Below are 13,967 nucleotides of genomic sequence, written 5' to 3'. Positions count from 1 at the left end.
CATATGCAGCAAAATCAACCACTCAAAGCATTGCATCACATGGAAAAATTCATTTATTTTTTATAACACATCAATTTTTAGATAAAACAGAATACACTCCTTTGGTTAAAACTCTAGGAAAATTAGTAAATGGTATAAATAAATTCTGAAAAATTGACACATTATAGACAAGACCTAAAGGCAGATATCTCATGAAGACCACCATACCAAAAGAATCTCACACAAAACAGTACGGTCCATGCATCACGGTCTTCAAAATTTTAACACTTCAGCTTGCACAGTTTCGGAAGTAATTTAAATTAAATATCGAATTGAACTCCGAAAATTATGAAATTTTGATATGTTATATAAAAGTCCTAAAGGTAAATATCTCGTGAATAAATCGAACCCCAAATTGTGACATCCTGATTTTTCAAATCTGATTTCAATTGAATAAATCGGGCCTTTCGTCGACACGTCTATAGTGTTATTCTCTGAGCCGATCACTCATGAGATAACTAGACTATCTGGGAAAATTATTAAGGGATTTTAACGCAAAAGGCTTGAGAATTCGACCAGGAATCGACTACTCGACCATGCTAATTTGCAAGGATCATTACGGCACACTTAAAAATCGATTAGAGATCAGAGATAGGTCGATTCGATTGAGATGAGTAATCAAAATGTGGGTGATTCCACATGATTGCAAAATTCTCACCGATCGGCACTAAATTGATTTTCTATCGTTTTAGGTACCCTGTGTCCGTATTTGAAACCTTGAGATTTTCATGACAATTGAAAGTCGTCAATGTGTCGAAGATGTACATTGTGACTCGAGATAAATCGATCACGGGTCAATTGCACTAAAAATTCCTAAAAGCTACCCGATAGACTAGGTCACGCTAAAAGCGCGCCGGATTGAAAATAACCGTGAATTTGAACCCGATTTCAAAAATTGAAAGTTATGCGGTGTCACGAGCTATTTGAGGAACGTCGACTCATTCTCCGAAGAATTTTCAGAGATTTCGGGATTTTTGCGGAAAATCGATTCGGACGTTGCGGAAATTCAGATGGGCTAAATTGATGGAAATGGAACTTCTAAGCCAGCGCTTGTGAGTGTCGGGAATTTATAGAAAATCGTTCGGGATTTTTCTTCATCGAGATTGGATCTCAATTTGGGAAATTGAGTGAAGAAATTTATCCTAAAATTAGTGAAATTCGGATCAATAATTGGGGATGGAATTTTGCACTTAAATTGAGTTATTTTGGTGGATAATTGATTGGAAAGTAATAGGGAACATCCAATTAATGGAGTGGCTAAGGTTGTTGACTAATCTTCCCTTTTTGGCTGGCTTCTACTTCACGATTCACCCCCTCCTTCGGACGCTCATAGCCGCACACTCACCACAGCGTCGATCTCTTCTCGTCCGTGTGCTACTTCACTTTCATTTTCATTTTTTCAGCTTCTGCATTTCGGTCTTCTCCTCTGCAACGACACCCCCACCGAAAACGCCTGCCCATCCACCGAATTCCCCTCATCCTCGCCACTTGTCCCTCAACCAGCAGCTCTTGGTCAACCTTCAAGCCCACGAAGCCCAGCAGTTGACCGCTTGTAGCCCACGCTCGCGCCATACGTCCGTCTTCTTCATTTTCTTCGGTCAAGCTCCACGTTCCAGCAAGTGGCCGAAGCTGCTTCTCTGTTTATTTTCAAGCGAGGCCACCGGTTGACTCCTCTAGCTGCGCGCCTGCCCCCACTTTCTTCGTGTCCTTACTTGGACGGCACGAGGTTAAAGTCTCCAATCGCAGGCCCATCTTCACAGTGTCTTCATCTCCAACGCTGGGACTTCTTCGGTCAGTCTGCAGCAAACGAAGCCACAAACCACCGAACCAACGCCGCCTGGTCCCATCTTCTTTCCTCCGCTCACGCCAACTGGACCGAGCCCATCTCCTGCCAGCAACGTCGTCCACACGCCGGCAAAGCCGAAGATCTCCCACGAAGCTGCTCTTTCTCCTTTGCCTGTGCTTCGCCCAGCAACTCCTCGCTGCCCCTCTCTCCGGCCCAATTGAAGTCAGGCCCAGTCGTGGACTTTAGCTGCAGCAGCCCGCACAGGCCAGTCCATCAAAAGCCAGGCCCACCGAATCAGCAGTCTTCAGCCCATTTGAAGCTTAGTACAGCGAATTCCAGCAGCCCAATCTTTAAGCCCAAGTCCAGCAACCCATCTTGAAGTCAGCTCAGTCCAGTGAAGCCCAGCCCGTTTCAGCAACAAATCTCAGTTGGGCTGAGATTTGTTGGGCTAAGTTTAGGCCCGGCCCAAGTTTGTCGACGCCGCCGAAAATTTCGATTTCGGCCGCCATCGAGTCGTTGTCGCGGTGAACCGGTTTTCACGATACACCGTGAGTTTATACTCTAAACTCGCTTAGTAGGTTAATGACGTTTAAGGGGTGTTAGATTTATTTTATTAGGAATTAGGTGGTTAGTTAGATTAAATTAGAAATTGAATTATTTAATTCAGCATGTTAGGTGGTTAGCATGGTTTACCTAAAGCCTAAATAAATTGTCTTGTTTATCTAGAAGGGTTCGGGAATTTTCAGTCCGTATTATTTTTAATTTAATGATTCTGCCTAGGTTAGTATTTTTAGAATTGAAATTTATTTATTTAATTAATTTCAGTAATTATTTAATTATTAATTATTTTTCCGGAAATTAGACCGGATAGCCGGTGACCGAATTTCGTGCGATTGCAATGGTGTGGTTAATTTCTACAATTGAGTGCTAAGTTATGCAAATTGAGTGCTGATTGGATTTTTGGTATTTAATTCCAAAATTGTGAATTTCAAATATTTATTCAAAAAATCCCAGGTGTCGGGTTTTGATACCGAAAATGGTTTTTAGTACTATATGAAATAGTGGGATTTCAAAAAGGAGGAATATCAATTTTTCTGGATCAAGTTGACCGTGTCCCCACACACAAGTAATTTCATGTGAATTTCTAATATGAAGAAAAAGGCCAGGCTCACCATTTTAATTGAAGCATTTGAGTGCAATGCACGGTGTCCTGGGCCATATTTGAGTGATCGTGTGATGGTTATGAGAAATCGTCCCGGGCTGTTGAGCTGGACGTTATCCCAATGTGGGATACCCCCTGGACAACGGGAAGCCGGTCACAGTTGATTATGGACCCTATGCTCCTTCGGGAAAGCCGTCTGATAAAGAGACGTGCCGTGTTCAATGGGGTGAGACGAAGCCTGGCAATGCCAAAAGACCGCCGAACTAAGAGTAGGCCGTGCTATATGCCGAGATCAAAATTAGGAACGCGTGATTAATTGAGTGTGGCGTTTCAATTATTGGAGCTTATTTGTTGCTCATGCTCTCATGTTGTCTTTAAGATAAATTGTACTGACTTGCAGGGTGGGTCTGAGACGAGGTAAGTCTCTTGATTGTGTGATTGCGTGCTTAGGACGCTTCTTGGCGTATTTCCCTCCTAATTGGGGTTTAGAGCTTAGACTCGCTGAGATGATATCTCACCCCGTTGTGGGACAACATTTTCAGGGTCGTCGAGTGGAGGACCTGGAGCTGAGAGGAGGTGATCGGAAGTATAGGTCAGTTAGGACTGCTTCTTTTTGAAAGGCCAGTCTTTTGTAGTCTTTTGGCCATAAACCTGTGTGCATGACTCAGTGTATATATAAAAGCATGTTTGTTTGTGAATCTATTGTCCTGCCTTTCTATCCCGAGATGATTACTGTCAGGGGATTTCTTTTCGCTTCCGCATGTGCAATAAAATGGAAAGGGTCGGCGACTCGTCCTGGGAAGTCGCAAATTATTATCGACCAGATAGGGATGGCACGCGCTCGGGGTCCGGGGTGTGACACAAATCGTTCTAGATTAATAGATATAGACGATTAATTCCCCCTGTTCTCGGTGTCGTTTTTCCAGATTATCTTCTTTCAAAGGAAACTCGTTTCACCGATCTACATATGTCCGTTTTGTCTCAAATTTTAGTATGTTATTCCTCAAGATGTTCTCTACAACTTTTATGAATAGATTGAAGCAAGATTTCAACTAAAAGGTCACATGCAGCTCACAAACTCGTGAAGGGTCGGACTGGTTTTTCCAGAAAACAGCATACTAGGCCAACGAATTTCTCCCCATAGCTTCGACCTTTCATCACATCTACCACAACCAAAATTTACCATCTTCTACACACACAACACAGCAAGCAAAGGGTAGGTTTTAGGACTCTACTTGCCTCGAATTTAAACTCAAAACAGCAACAAACGGCGGGCAAAGCGGCGAACAAACGGCGGCGAGCTAGGCGAACGATCGGCGGACGGACCTCCCTCCTTCCTCTCGCACGCGTGGCCTCTCCTTTCTCTCTTCCTTTCTTCCTTTCCTTTCTCTCTTTCTCTCCTCTCTCTCTCTCTCTCGGACGACTCTCCCTCTTCCTCTTCTCTTTCTCTCGCTTAATCCGCCCCCCTCACTCTCTAATTTCTTCCCCCTCATGATTAACAATCATGATCTTTGCATGCCGGCGCCACTTGGCAATTGCCATGCATGATGGGCTTGAATCCAGCTGGGCTTGGGCCAGCTTGGTCGACGGCAGCTCCTCCTCTCCCTTTGGGCTTCGTGGGCTAGGCCCATGTGGCTGAATGGTAGGTGATCTTGGGCTGGTCTTGGCCTAAGAGTCTTGGCCCACTCTTCTCTAATTTAATCTACTAATATCTTCCACTCAAATAAATTCCTAACTTACAAAAATAGTATGGCCATAATACTTGAAGTCATAAATCCATAAATTCCAATTTATAACACACATGGCCAATGATAGAATTTTCTTTCCTATCAAACTAATTATCCACTAAAAGCTTGGGCATAAATCTCATTGCAAATTATGAATCAAATAGCTACAATATAACTTGATGGTACTTCTATCACCTATTCATAGACTTTAATGCTTCTAAAGATTGCCATGAATTTTGGGATGCCACAAATCCAACCATCAATTGCATAATCTAACCAATTCACAATTATCACACAATTTCACAAAACCTCACTCAATTGATCAATCTAGCAATCGACTACACATTCTTGCCATACCACAGGTGACCAGCTCGAAATTCTATCGAGCGGCTCTCCCGACATAATTTTCTAGAAAATATTAATTAATTAATTAATTAATAATTAAATAAATTCTGAAAATTAATTTAATTTAAATATTAAATAATTCAATTAAATAATACTTAATTTAAATAAATAAAATAATTAATTATAAGTCTAATCATGCTTAACACTAATTTAATCACATAATTAGACTAATTAATCCATCCATTAAACTAATCATTCATCTAATATAATTAACATTTACTTAAATTAATCTAACCACCTAAATATACTTAGTATAATCTAAACACCCATTAAGCATCATTAACTCCTAAGCGGAGATTAGTTAGTAAACTCACTAGTTTAGTGTTCCGATGAGTCCACAGCGACAGTGACGCAGAGTCGAGCGACAATCCTCCTAGCTGCGACACCAAGCAAGGCCGGGAAGGGCTTGAAAATGGGCCATGAAGTCCCAAAGCCTTGCTGGAACTTCAGCTTCTACTCTTGGACCAAATGAGGGAAACCAGCAGCTGAACGGCGAAGAGGCGGCTGATCGAAGCTTCGGCGAGTGGGTGGCCGACAACCAATGGCTCCTGGGGGTCAAAGGGGTCTTGTTGGTGATTGATACAAGCAAAGGAAGGGTCAAAATGGAAGAAAAATCGAAGAAAACGCGAAACAGGCAGACTAGGCGGGCAAACCGACAGACCGGCAACCGGTGGCTTCTCACCGGCAGATCATTCCGGCGAATGGCGAGATGCTCCTGTACGAATTGGACGTGCTGAAGACGATGGTGTGTGGAGCATGGGCTAATTCTCACGAGAATACAACTTTTAACTTGAGTTTTTTACGAAATGTCAGTTGGAGCAAAAACTGGAAGAGAGGAAAACAGAGAAGGAAAGAGGTCCGGTCGCTTGGGCGGGTGTGCAACCAGCTAGGGGGCTGCTGTGCTCAATTCCTCTAGTATTTTGGGAGCTTCAAATGGCCTCTAATGGAGAAAGGAGGGAGAAAGAGGAAGAAGAAGGTAGCTACTGAAGAGGGTCCACCGAATGGCCTCCAAAGTCTTCAACCTTAGCCTCATTCACTCATTGCTTGCCCCCACCACTTCAGCCCTATCTTCAGCCCTTTCTCTCTCTTCAATCTTCCTCAAGAAGCTTCCCATGTGTCCCAAATGTTGCACCCCACCATGGCCTACGAATTTTGTACCTTTGCCCATTAATTTCATTCAATTTCTCCTTCAAATCCATTCAATTACACTTCAATTCCATCCAATTGAAGGCCAAACAAATCAGTCATGGTGTCCACACTTAAATCATGATTTTTCCTCATCAATTGAACTAACTTAACGGCCATGGGTGCACTCAAAATGATCCCATGAATTTTCCCAATCCAATTCTGCCAATTCTTTGAATTTCCGCCAAATATCTCGGTTTGTAGAAAAATCTTTGAAGGATGAGTCGACGTTCCTAAAATGATTTGTGACATGACAGAACTTTCAAATTCTTAAATTGGATTCAATTTCGCGATTAATTTCAATCTGACACGAGTTTAACGCGTCCTAACCTACCGGGTAGTTTTAGGAATTTTTCATGCATTTGAACATGATACCTCATGAATTCCCATTTGAATGCCCATAAAACCTACTTTAAAAATAATAATTAAGGCTTATAAATTGGATAATCAATATCATGGCATAACAAACTCCGACAACAAAAATTATGCATAATTTCATCCAATAAGTCAGGTAAAAAATTCTGTTTAACGACTAATCCATCATTAAATTTGCACTAATCGTCATTAATTAGGACTAATCGTGATTAATTAAATTAACTATGATTAATTAAACTAACTATGATTAGTTATGACTAACTATTGTTAATTAATCTAACTACAATTAATTAAGCTGATTACACCTGATTAAGCTAATCATGATTAATTAAGCTAACCATGATTAATTAAACTTATTGTCCTTAATTAACTAACACTCACCATTATCCCTAAACTAAACCAATCCTTAAACATAATTAACTTTATAATCAAAGCTTAGGAGTCAACTCACGCTTTTCTAGCAATGGCAAACTCATGACGACAACGGCGCGACAGCAATGAAAACACGAGTCTCTTGGTCCAACGGCGACACCCCCGTGCAGTGGTTGCGATTCAAGCTCACAGCCAAGCTTGGGCTTGGGAGGTGGCTTGTGGCTTGGTGGCAATCCAGCAGCTTGAGAGATAGCGGCACAGATGGCGTGACAGCATAAGTGGACAACAACAGTTAACAATAGCAAAAGGTGGTGGCAAATAGGGCGGCTAAGGTGAGGAAATGGAAGAAGAATAAGAAGGAGAAGAAGAGGAGGAGGAGGAAAATAGAGGGGAGGGGGCTATGACCACTTGAGGGAAAGAATGAGGGGAGAGAGAGAGAGATTTGAAGATTTTCCCCAAAAATTCATCATGAAAAGTTCAACAAAAATCCCCAAATCCCTCTCCTTCACTCATTCTCCTATTTTGTCATATAGTCCATATATGCAAGCTTCTAAAAGAGCATTTTGGTTATTTCACACACTTTTTGACCAAAATTTCCAAATTCACCCTTGGGCGCGTTTGCTTGAATTGGACTTGAAATGGGCTTGGTGCATTTGGCTTGGCCCACTGAAGCCCTCATGGCCCATTAGCATTCACTTGGCTCGACTTCCCTTTCCAGCTTCCAATTCTCGACTGATTAGTCCTTATCCAAAACTTAAAGCTTGCCAATAAATCGCAAATAAATGAGACAATGTCAAATAGGTTAGTTTCGAAATCCTTAAAAGTTCGATTCCTGAAATCGAATTTAATTTCATGATTAAAATCTATCAAATGTGACTTTAGTCCGATCTAAACTATCGGGCAGCTTTTAAGGTTTTCACCCAATTAACCCATGATCGATGATTTTCAATCCACATTTATGTCTCTTCAAATCGTGGACGACCCTCATTTGTCACATAATTGCAAGAATTCAGTTATGTACCCTAAGTACATAATCAATAGAGAATCGGTTTATCGTCGTTTGACACAAGTATCATAATTGTGCAGAGTCACCTGCAAACTAATTACGTACTTCTATCAAATCGATTTATATCCGTTCATTAATGGACTCATAATAGTGTAGAATTGACCTTTGTCGATCATTATGGTCGAGTGGTTTGTCCCTGATTTAATTCTTTGATCTTTCAAATTTTAATCATTTATGACCTCACCCAATTAATTAGTTAACTCATGAGTGATCAATTAATAATAAATTCACTATCAGTGCATTGATAAAACAATTATTTTATATATTTCGAAATGGGTCAAATTTCAGGATATCACAAAAATAGCGCTTATGTCAATAAAATTGGCACCGTTCATCTTAAATTTGCTTCCAAAACCTGTGACGATAATTCTTGTCATGTCATATTCAATTTTGAAAATTGCTTCTTTCAAGACTATTTGACTAGCAAACCAATGGATGTTGGTAGTATCGAATGAGGACTATATTTTTGGACTAGTTTTTTGAAAGATTTTAATTTGTTGAATAAGGGAATCTCTCGTAATGCTACTACTAGTAGTAAAAATTTTATTTCTCATCAACGTCTAGGCCATGCTACTCATTTTCCTCATCCAAAATGTCCAGAGTATCATTTGGCTAAGCAATCACAATTATCACCCTCGATCAATACATCTCAAGCTACTAGTGCTTTTTCTTGATTCATATGGATATCTAGGGTCCCCATCATACTCAACATTGTAATGGATCCCCTGTTTTCCTCACCATTGTTGATGATTATACACATGCCACTTTGGTATTTCTTATGCAATCCAAGAGTCCCAACTTTTTCTCATCCATCGAAGTTCCCTTCCTTGGTTAAAAATTAGTTTGACAAATCTATCCAACAAATTCGGACAAATAATGGGCGTGAGTTTATCACTAGTGAATGCAATTCTTTTCCATCCTCTCAAGGGATACTCCATGAAAGCTCCCGCACTTACACTCCCAGACAAAAAGGGATTATCAGGTGCAAACATCAACACTCTTGGAAGTAGCTCGAACTCTAAAATACCAAGCTTCGATTCCTAAAATTTTTTGAGGAGATTGTGTAGTCACGGCAGCATATTATTGCATGCCAACTCAAATATGTGAAGGTCAAACTCCTTTTGAGATGCTTTTTGGAAACAAAACCTGAGATTGAGAGTTTTTTTGTGCTTACGTATGTAACGACCGTGGGCGCTCGAGATAAAATGGATCGCTATGCTCTTCAATGTGTTTTCATGGGATATCCTACTCTACATAAAGGTTATTAAGTCATGGAGATATCCTCGAGCTATTGCTTTTTTAGCCAAGACATTGTTTTCCATGAAGATGTGTTCATATTCTAAGAGATGACATCTTCGTGCCAATCGCCTGTAACGACCCCAACTCCATCTCCAGGGTCTTCAGCAACAAGGGTTATTTTCGCGACATCCTAGGTGCATCACCATCCCATTTCTTTTTAATCTTTAATTTAAGCACATGCAAAAATGTACATACAACACCTAGACAATAACAAACAATCAAGAAAACAACCACTTATGAGTACACAATTACATCAATTATATTTACAAGCCCTTTTGTCACGAGCCATTATATTTACAACCATTACATGCTCTATGCTCAAAAAGGCCAGGGTAAACCTTAATTCCTCTATCAAAACTACAACTCTTCCATACCTACAATTATGAAAATATAACGGGATGAGTTATGGACTCAGTAAGTAAAATCCCTAATTCTCTACTAGAGGACATCTCATCATCAAAATCCAATAGGTACAATACTCGCAATACAATGTCGATAACAGATAAATGGTAAACTTACTGTTACACCTCTTGATTACATGCAGATGTCCATCACAACATGCTTTAATGCATACTTACCTCTGACTTATCAAGAAACATTTCAACATGTCATATTTATGCATAGCAGGCACTCATGCAAATTAATTTACCGTTGTCCTGGCTCAACCAGGCCTTTCCAGCTCAACCAGGGCTTTCAGCTTCTTGCTAGGCTTCCTAACTCAATCAGGATATTCCAGCTCAATCCAGGCATCCTAGCTCAACCAAAGCATCCCGAAGCTAACTTACTCAAAGCATCTGGGCTCAAACCCAGGCATCCTAATTCAACCAAGGCATCACATTCAATGAACGAGGCATCGTCGACAACGCTATGTGGTGACAGGCGTTTTTTCCTCTTTAAGTGCGTCATAAAAATGCATCACACAAGCCGGTTCTTACTTTTCTTCTTAATCCACTCATACACGGCCCTAAAGCGTGCCCATTCAAGTGAGTGTGCCATAACTCTTAACATCATATTATATGATATGCCAAGCACGATTCTTGGTCTGTGGCTTGAGCCGCATGCTTAGACCATTGTGACTTGACGTCGATTCCAAGCCCAGCAAACCTCGACCTCATCTAGAGGCATGAATGCACTCAAGTATGCAAACATGAACAAACCATACAAAAAAAACATACACACGGCTTACACGAGTGAGCACATCACTAAACTTGACGACATAAGCTACTGTCCTAGCCAAGAGTTAGACATTCTACTTACTTTGATAAACCTCGATAAACTATAGATGGTTTTACTAAGAGAAGGTTGTCTTGTGAGGTGGTGGGCAAGCAAGGGGAGAAGGAGTGATAGTGAGAGGGTATGAGAGAGAGAGAGAGAGAGAGAGAGAGAGAGAGAGAAAGAAGAGAGAGCAAGTGAAGGAGAAGAGATGGGGTGGTGTGTGTGTGGTGATGGTAGGATTGCCTCTATTTATAGGCAAACCTCGAGGTTGGGACACCTGGAATGTCATAACTTGGCACGGAGGGACACTTAAGTGTCATAACTTTAAAATGGTACACTTAAGTGCCAATATTGGAGTAAAATGGGACACTTAAGTGCCACTCAGACGAAAATCCGACCAAATGGCTGACGTGGCCATTTTCTGCGAGTTTGGTCCAAAACGGCGTCGTTTTGCACGGCGACGTGGCGGAGAAAATGCAAAAAGACGCCGTTTCATGTCTACGTGTAAATAATAATATAAAAATTAATTAAATTAGATTTAAAATTAATTTTATTTAAAATATTCAAAAATTAAGAAAATTTTAAAAATTTTAAAAATTTTAGAAAAATTTAAAAATTTTAAAAAATTAAGAAAATTTTAAAAATTTTAAAAAATTAAGAAAATTTTAAGAAAATTTATAAAATTTATAAATAAAAAAGGTGGGGTTCGAACGAGGCGGGAGGGTGAGCCCTGCCGCCGCCGCCTCCCCCCGTCGGCTGGGAAGGGTCGGCGACGGAGGGGAGAGGGTCGGCCGGGGTCGCCGGCCCTAGCCGACCGACGGCGAGGGTTGCGAGCCCTCGCCGGCCGACCCTCCCCACTCCGTCGCCGGCCCTTCCCGACGGCGGCGGGGAGGCGGCGAGGGCCCACGAGCCCTCGCCGGATCCGGGCGAGGTCGCGGCCGCGCCTAGATCTAGGGCAAGGGTCGCGGGCCCTCGCCGCCTCCCGCCGCCACCGGGAAGGGCTGGCGACGGAGTGGGGAGGGTCGGCCGGCGAGGCCAGCCGACCGGCGGCGGGCCCGTGAGCCCTCGCCCATATGGGGCGAGGGTCACGGCCCTCGCCGCTGCGATACGACGAGGGCTCGCAGCCCTCACCATCGGTCGGCCGAGGGCCGGCGACCCCGGCCGACCACTGCCCCCTCCGTCGCCGACCCTTCCCGGCGACGGCGGGAGGCGGCGGCGGCGAGGGCTCGCCCTCGGCCGCCCCATTCGACCCCCTTTTTTAACTTTTCTTAATTTTTTAAAATTTTTAAAATTTTCTTAATTTTTAAATTTTTTGAATATTTTAAATTTAATTTAATTATTTTTTATATTATTATTTACACGTAGACACGAAACGGCGTCGTTTTTGCATTTTCTCCGCCACGTCAGCATGCAAAACAACGCTGTTTTGGACCAAACTCGCCGGAAAATCGCCACGTCAGCCATTTGGCCGGATTTTCGCCGGAGTGGCACTTAAGTGTCTCATTTAACTTCAAAACTGACACTCAAGTGTACCATTTTAAAGTTATGGCACTTAAGTGTCCCTCCGTGCCAAGTTATGGCACTTGAGCTGTTCTTTTGCCGGCAAACCTCTCATCATTACCCTTCCAAATAGACCAATAGGATTTTTTTATGTGGCAAGTCTAGGTTGATAAGGTGGCAAGGTTAAAGAGATGAGTGGCATGTCTTGTTCCTAGAGGAGGACATTTGCTTTTTCTCTTGTTGAGCCATTTGGGGTTGAGTCATCTTTGTAATGATGAATAGTAATGATGACTATATTAATTAAGGGACACCTAAGCCTTATGACTCAACCTAGCACTAATGCACTAAGGTCCAAGAGCACTTGATGCATTCTTATCTTCAAGTCAAGAAGTCTCTAGATTGGCTTGCTTCTCAAGTTGGGCATGCAACCCCCTTTCCTTCCAAGTTGAGCATGTGACCCTCTTATCCTAGGGTGAAAAATAGTTTTAAGCAATTTACAAAATAGGCACCGTTACCTTATCAAATGGGCTTGATAAATTATAAAATTTTAATATGTTGTAGAGAAGATCAACAACATTTTTCATGAAGGAAGCTTGGAAAAATTCATTTTATGGAAAGAGTAGTAAGTCACTTAACACAACCCAAAAATTTGTCTGTCAAGTAGGTTCAACGGTTGGAGAAAAAGACCCATTTCAAAATCCAAGCCTTCACAAAACTCTTTGAAATTTTCATATGTTGTAGACATAGATGTCCTTTAAAATTTTATGAAGGAAATATGTCCAAATTCAAAAGTAAAAATTTTATAAAAAAATGGAGAGGGCAACCTAGTCACTGATTTTACTACACTAGGTAGGTTCTAACTAATAAATGATCAGGCCCTCATCCCAACCATTTCCTTTTTCAGACAAATATGAAATTAAAATATGTTATAGGTTGAAATGTTTTGAATAACTTTTATCAAGAAATTTTCTCCAAATTCGAACCACAAAGAGCTCTATAAAATTGAAAAGTAGGAAAGGTCTAGCAGTTTCGAAAAATTGGAAAGTCAAAACCTATGAAACTCAAGGTGGCAAGTCTATGGAGGAGAGATGGCACCCCTAATGGTCTTTTGAGACCATCCTTCATTAATTCTTCTAGACCAATCATTCACCAAGCATTTAAGGTTGGGAAGAACTTATCTTCCAAGTCTCAAAGTAGTGGAATCATAAACTAAGTTCTTTAGGGACACATGGACATGTGATTCACCTCATTCATTAATGGCCTATCATGATAACTATATACCTAAGCTTATGAGTCATCTTCTTTCACTAGTGGCTTGTCATGATGACTATAACGCCTAAACTTATGAGTCATCCCTTTCATTAATGGCTTGTCATTAATTACTAGCTTCCAAAAGTAATAACTACACCCATGGGAAAATATCTAAGTTAGAAGGCCGTCTCATTGGGTGGGTGTTAATCAAGTTTAACCGCGACCGACTACCTTATTTGGCCTAAGGTTCATGCGTGAGCCATGACCAAATGGAGCCGGATGCAACCAGGCTCAATCGGCAAAACCAAGCTCAAGCTCCCCTTTATCGAGTGAAAGGGGCTCATGACTGGGTCCACTGGCCAATCCTTGGGCCAATCGACTAGTCTTGTAGCTAGTTTTGTGGTCTACTAGTCAAGATCGATATAAAAGTCGAAATCGAAGATATTACATCACATATCTCGTCATCTAATCACGGGATATTTGTATCTAAAGATGATTTATCTATGACACCCCAATGCATCTTCATTGCCCCAGACCCACTTGGTCAATGTCAGTCAATCATGATTTCATGGATCAAGCAATTGG

Source organism: Eucalyptus grandis, chromosome 9, assembly GCF_016545825.1.
Source record: "Eucalyptus grandis isolate ANBG69807.140 chromosome 9, ASM1654582v1, whole genome shotgun sequence".
NCBI classification, from domain to species: Eukaryota; Viridiplantae; Streptophyta; class Magnoliopsida; order Myrtales; family Myrtaceae; genus Eucalyptus; species Eucalyptus grandis.
Note: the sequence above shows the minus strand (reverse complement) of the source record.